Genomic DNA, 7,431 nt, shown 5'->3' with positions numbered 1-7,431 from the left:
ACGGCTCAGCAGACAGTATCACACAGGAGAGGATTAGATACACTGCTCAGCAGTCAGTATCACACAGGATAGGATTAGATTCACGGCTCAGCAGTCAGTATCACACAGGAGAGGATTAGATATACGGCTCAGCAGTCAATATCACACAGGAGAGGATTAGGTACACGGCTCAGCAGTCAGTATCACACAGGATAGGATTAGATACACGGCTCAGCAGTCAGTATCACACAGGATAGGATTAGATACACTACTCAGCAGACAGTATCACACAGGATAGGATTAGATACATGGCTCAGCAGTCAGTATCACTCAGGATAGGATTAGATACACGGCTCAGCAGTCAGTATCACACAGGATAGGATTAGATACACGGCTCAGCAGTCAGTATCACACAGGATAGGATTAGATACACTGCTCAGCAGTCAGTATCACACAGGATAGGATTAGATACATGGCTCAGCAGTCAGTATCACACAGGATAGGATTAGATACACGGCTCAGCAGTCAGTATCACACAGGAGAGGATCAGATACACGGCTCAGCAGTCACTATCACACAGGAGAGGATTAGATACACGGCTCAGCAGTCAGTATCACACAGGATAGGATTAGATATATGGCTCAGCAGTCAGTATCACACAGGAGAGGATCAGATACACGGTTCAGCAGTCAGTATCACACAGGAGAGGATTAGATACACAGCTCAGCAGTCAGTATCACACAGGATAGGATTAGATACACGGCTCAGCAGACAGTATCACACAGGACAGGATTAGATACACAGCTCAGCAGTCAGTATCACACAGGATGGGATTAGATACACGTCTCAGCAGTCAGTATCACACAGGATAGGATTAGATACATGGCTCAGCAGTCAGTATCACACAGGAGAGGATCAGATACACGGCTCAGCAGTCAGTATCACACAGAATAAGATTAGATACACGGCTCAGCAGACAGTATCACACAGGACAGGATTAGATACACAGCTCAGCAGTCAGTATCACACAGGATGGGATTAGAAACACGTCTCAGCAGTCAGTATCACACAGGATAGGATTAGATACACGGCTCAGCTGTCAGTATCACACAGGAGAGGATTAGATACACGGCTCAGCAGACAGTATCACACAGGATAGTATTAGATACACGGCTCAGCAGACAGTATCACACAGGATAGGATTAGATACATAGCTCAGCAGTCAGTATCACACAGGATAGGATTAGATACACGGCTCAGCAGTCAGTATCACACAGGATAGGATTAGATACACGGCTCAGTAGTCAGTATCACACAGGTGAGGATCAGATACACGGCTCAGCAATCAGTATCACACAGGATAGGATTAGATACATGGCTCAGCAGTCAGTATCACACAGGATAGGATTAGATACACGGCTCAGCAGACAGTATCGCACAGGACAGGATTAGATACACAGCTCAGCAGTCAGTATCACACAGGATGGGATTAGATACACGTCTCAGCAGTCAGTATCACATAGGATGGGATTAGATACACGGCTCAGCAGTCAGTATCACACAGGAGAGGATCAGATACACGGCTCAGCAGTCAGTATCACACAGAATAAGATTAGATACACGGCTCAGCAGACAGTATCACACAGGACAGGATTAGATACACAGCTCAGCAGTCAGTATCACACAGGATGGGATTAGATACACGTCTCAGCAGTCAGTATCACACAGGATAGGATTAGATACACGGCTCAGCTGTCAGTATCACACAGGAGAGGATTAGATACACGGCTCAGCAGACAGTATCACACAGGATAGTATTAGATACACGGCTCAGCAGACAGTATCACACAGGATAGGATTAGATACACGGCTCAGTAGTCAGTATCACACAGGAGAGGATCAGATACACGGCTCAGCAATCAGTATCACACAGGATAGGATTAGATACATGGCTCAGCAGTCAGTATCACACAGGATAGGATTAGATACACGGCTCAGCAGACAGTATCACACAGGACAGGATTAGATACACAGCTCAGCAGTCAGTATCACACAGGATGGGATTAGATACACGTCTCAGCAGTCAGTATCACACAGGATGGGATTAGATACACGGCTCAGCAGTCAGTATCACACAGGATAGGATTAGATACACAGCTCTGCAGTCAGTATCACACAGGATAGGATTAGATACACGGCTCAGCAGTCAGTATCACACAGGAGAGGATTAGATACACGGCTCAGCAGTCAGTATCACACAGGATAGGATTATATACACGGCTCAGCAGTCAGTATCACACAGGAGAGGATTAGATACACGGCTCAGCAGTCAGTATCACACAGGATAGGATTATATACACATGGCTCAGCAGTCAGTATCACACAGGAGAGGATTAGATACACGGCTCAGTAGTCAGTATCACACAGGAGAGGATTAGATACACAGCTCAGCAGTCAGTATCACACAGGAGAGGATTAGATACACGGCTCAGCAGTCCGTATCACACAGGAGAGGATTAGATACACGGCTCTGCAGTCAGTATCACACAGGAGACGATTAGATACACGGCTCAGCAGTCAGTATCACACAGGAGAGGATTAGATACACGGCTCAGCAGACAGTATCACACAGGATAGGATTAGATACACGGCTCAGCAGTCAGTATCACACAGGAGAGGATTAGATACATGGCTCAGCAGACAGTATCACACAGGATAGGGTTAGATACACAACTCAGCAGTCAGTGTCACACAAGAGAGGATTAGATACACGGCTCAGCAGACAGTATCACACAGGATAGGATTAGATACACGGCTCAGCAGTCAGTATCACACAGAAGAGGATTAGATACACGGCTCAGCAGTCAGTATCACACAGGATGGGATTAGATACACGGCTCAGCAGTCGGTATCACACAGGATAGGATTAGATACACGGCTCAGCAGACTGTATCACACAGGAGAGGATTAGATACGTGGCTCAGCAGTCAGTATCACACAGGATAGGATTAGATACACGGCTCAGCAGACAGTATCACACAGGAGAGGATTAGATACATGCTCAGCAGTCAGTATTACACAGGATAGGATTAGATACACGGCTCAGGAGTCAGTATCACACAGGATAGGATTAGATACACAGCTCAGCAGTCAGTGTCACACAAGAGAGGATTAGATACACTGCTCAGAAGACAGTATCACACAGGATAGGATTAGATACACAGCTCAGCAGTCAATATCACACAGGAGAGGATTAGATACACGGCTCAGCAGACAGTATCACACAAGATAGGATTACATACATGGCTCAGCAGGCAGTATCACACAGGAGAGGATTAGATACACGGCTCAGCAGTCAGTATCACACAGGAGGATTAGATACACGTCTCAGCAGTCAGTATCACACAGGATGGATTAGATACACGGCTCAGCAGTCAGTATCACACAGGAGAGGATTAGATACACGGCTCAGCAGTCAGTATCACACAGGATAGGATTAGATACACGGTTCTGCAGTCAGTATCACACAGGATAGGATTTGATACACGGTTCAGCAGTCAGTATCACACAGGATAGGATTAGATACACGGCTCAGCAGTCAGTATCACACAGGAGAGGATTAGATACACGGCTCAGCAGTCAGTATCACACAGGATAGGATTAGATACACGGCTCAGCAGTCAGTATCACACAGGATAGGATTAGATACACGGCTCAGCAGTCAGTATCACACAGGATAGGATTAGATACACGGTTCAGCAGTCAGTATCACACAAGATAGGATTAGATACACGGCTCAGCCTGTCAGTATCACACAGGAGAGGATTAGATACACGGCTCAGCAGTCAGTATCACACAGGAGAGGATTAGATACACTGCTCAGCAGTCAGTATCACACAGGAGAGGACTGGATACACGGCTCAGCAGTCCGTATCACACAGGAGAGGATTAGATACACTGCTCAGCAGTCAGTATCACACAGGATAGGATTAGATACACGGCTCAGCAGTCAGTATCACACAGGAGAGGATTAGATACACTGCTCAGCAGTCAGTATCACACAGGATAGGATTAGATTCACGGCTCAGCAGACTGTATCACACAGGAGAGGATTAGATACACGGCTCAGCAGTCAGTATCACACAGGAGAGGATTAGATACACTGCTCAGCAGTCAGTATCACACAGGAGAGGATTAGATACATGGCTCAGCAGTCAGTATCACACAGGAGAGGATTAGATACACTGCTCAGCAGTCAGTATCACACAGGATAGGATTAGATTCACGGCTCAGCAGACTGTATCACACAGGAGAGGATTAGATACACGGCTCAGCAGTCAGTATCACACAGGATAGGATTAGATACACGGCTCAGCAGTCAGTATCACACAGGAGAGGATTAGATACACTGCTCAGCAGTCAGTATCACACAGGATAGGATTAGATTCACGGCTCAGCAGACTGTATCACACAGGATAGGATTAGATACACGGCTCAGCAGTCAGTATCACACAGGATAGGATTAGATACACGGCTCAGCAGTCAATATCACACAGGAGAGGATTAGATACACGGCTCAGCAGTCAGTATCACACAGGAGAGGATTACATTCACGGCTCAGCAGTCTGTATCACACAGGAGAGGATTAGATACACACCTCAGCAGACAGTATCACACAGGATAGGATTAGATACACGGCTCAGCAGTCAGTATCACACAGGATAGGATTAGATACACGGCTCAGCAGTCAGTATCACACAGGAGAGGATTAGATACACTGCTCAGCAGTCAGTATCACACAGGATAGGATTAGATTCACGGCTCAGCAGTCAGTATCACACAGGATAGGATTAGATACACGGCTCAGCAGTCAGTATCACACAGGAGAGTATTAGATACACGGCTCAGCAGTCAGTATCACACAGGATAGGATTAGATACACGGCTCAGCAGACAGTATCACACAGGATAGGATTAGATACACGGCTCAGCAGACAGTATCACACAGGATAGGATTAGATACACGGCTCAGCAGACAGTATCACACAGGATAGGATTAGATACACGGCTCAGCAGTCAGTATCACACAGGAGAGGATTAGATACACCGCTCAGCAGTCAGTATCACACAGGAGAGGATTAGATACACGGCTCAGCAGTCAGTATCACACAGGAGAGGATTAGATACACGGCTCAGCAGTCAGTATCACACAGGAGAGGATTAGATACACGGCTCAGCAGTCAGTATCACACAGGAGAGGATTAGATACACTGCTCAGCAGTCAGTATCACACAGGATAGGATTAGATTCACGGCTCAGCAGTCAGTATCACACAGGATAGGATTAGATACACGGCTCAGCAGTCAGTATCACACAGGAGAGGATTAGATACACGGCTCAGCAGTCAGTATCACACAGGATAGGATTAGATACACGGCTCAGCAGTCAGTATCACACAGGAGAGGATTAGATACACGGCTCAGCAGTCAGTATCACACAGGAGAGGATTAGATACACGGCTCAGCAGTCAGTATCACACAGGAGAGGATTAGATTCACGGCTCAGCAGTCAGTATCACCCAGGATACCCTGAGATACACGGCTCAGCAGTCAGTATCACACAGGAGAGGATTAGATACACGGCTCAGCACACAGTATCACACAGGATCGGATTAGATACACGGCTCAGCAGTCAGTATCACACAGGATAGGATTAGATACACGGCTCAGCAGTCAGTATCACACAGGATAGGATTAGATACACGGCTCAGCAGTCAGTATCACACAGGAGAGGATTAGATACACGGCTCAGCAGTCAGTATCACACAGGAGAGGATTAGATACACGGCTCAGCAGTCAATATCACACAGGAGAGGATTAGGTACACGGCTCAGCAGTCAGTATCACACAGGATAGGATTAGATATACGGCTCAGCAGTCAGTATCACACAGGAGAGGATTAGATACATGGCTCAGCAGTCAGTATCACACAGGAGAGGATTAGATGCACGGCTCAGCAGTCAGTATCACTCAGGATAGGATTAGATACATGGCTCAGCAGTCAGTATCACACAGGATAGGATTAGATACATGGCTCAGCAGTCAGTATCACACAGGATAGGATTAGATACACTACTCAGCAGACAGTATCACACAGGATAGGATTAGATACATGGCTCAGCAGTCAGTATCACTCAGGATAGGATTAGATACACGGCTCAGCAGTCAGTATCACACAGGATAGGATTAGATACACGGCTCAGCAGTCAGTATCACACAGGATAGGATTAGATACACTGCTCAGCAGTCAGTATCACACAGGATAGGATTAGATACATGGCTCAGCAGTCAGTATCACACAGGATAGGATTAGATACACGGCTCAGCAGTCAGTATCACACAGGAGAGGATCAGATACACGGCTCAGCAGTCAGTATCACACAGGAGAGGATTAGATACACGGCTCAGCAGTCAGTATCACACAGGATAGGATTAGATACACGGCTCAGCAGACAGTATCACACAGGATAGGATTAGATACACGGCTCAGCAGACAGTATCACACAGGATAGGATTAGATACACGGCTCAGCAGACAGTATCACACAGGATAGGATTAGATACACGGCTCAGCAGACAGTATCACACAGGATAGGATTAGATACACGGCTCAGCAGACAGTATCACACAGGATAGGATTAGATACACGGCTCAGCAGTCAGTATCACACAGGAGAGGATTAGATACACCGCTCAGCAGTCAGTATCACACAGGAGAGGATTAGATACACGGCTCAGCAGTCAGTATCACACAGGAGAGGATTAGATACACAGCTCAGCAGTCAGTATCACACAGGAGAGGATTAGATACACGGCTCAGCAGTCAGTATCACACAGGATAGGATTAGATACACGGCTCAGCAGTCAGTATCACACAGGAGAGGATTAGATACACTGCTCAGCAGTCAGTATCACACAGGATAGGATTAGATTCACGGCTCAGCAGTCAGTATCACACAGGATAGGATTAGATACACGGCTCAGCAGTCAGTATCACACAGGAGAGGATTAGATACACGGCTCAGCAGTCAGTATCACACAGGATAGGATTAGATACACGGCTCAGCAGACAGTATCACACAGGATAGGATTAGATACACGGCTCAGCAGACAGTATCACACAGGATAGGATTAGATACACGGCTCAGCAGACAGTATCACACAGGATAGGATTAGATACACGGCTCAGCAGACAGTATCACACAGGATAGGATTAGATACACGGCTCAGTAGTCAGTATCACACAGGAGAGGATTAGATACACCGCTCAGCAGTCAGTATCACACAGGAGAGGATTAGATACACGGCTCAGCAGTCAGTATCACACAGGAGAGGATTAGATACACGGCTCAGCAGTCAGTATCACACAGGAGAGGATTAGATTCACGGCTCAGCA

Source organism: Dendrobates tinctorius, unplaced genomic scaffold (assembly GCF_039654945.1).
Source record: "Dendrobates tinctorius isolate UK_male_01 unplaced genomic scaffold, ASM3965494v1 ptg000063l, whole genome shotgun sequence".
Classification (NCBI taxonomy): Eukaryota; Metazoa; Chordata; class Amphibia; order Anura; family Dendrobatidae; genus Dendrobates; species Dendrobates tinctorius.
Note: the sequence above shows the minus strand (reverse complement) of the source record.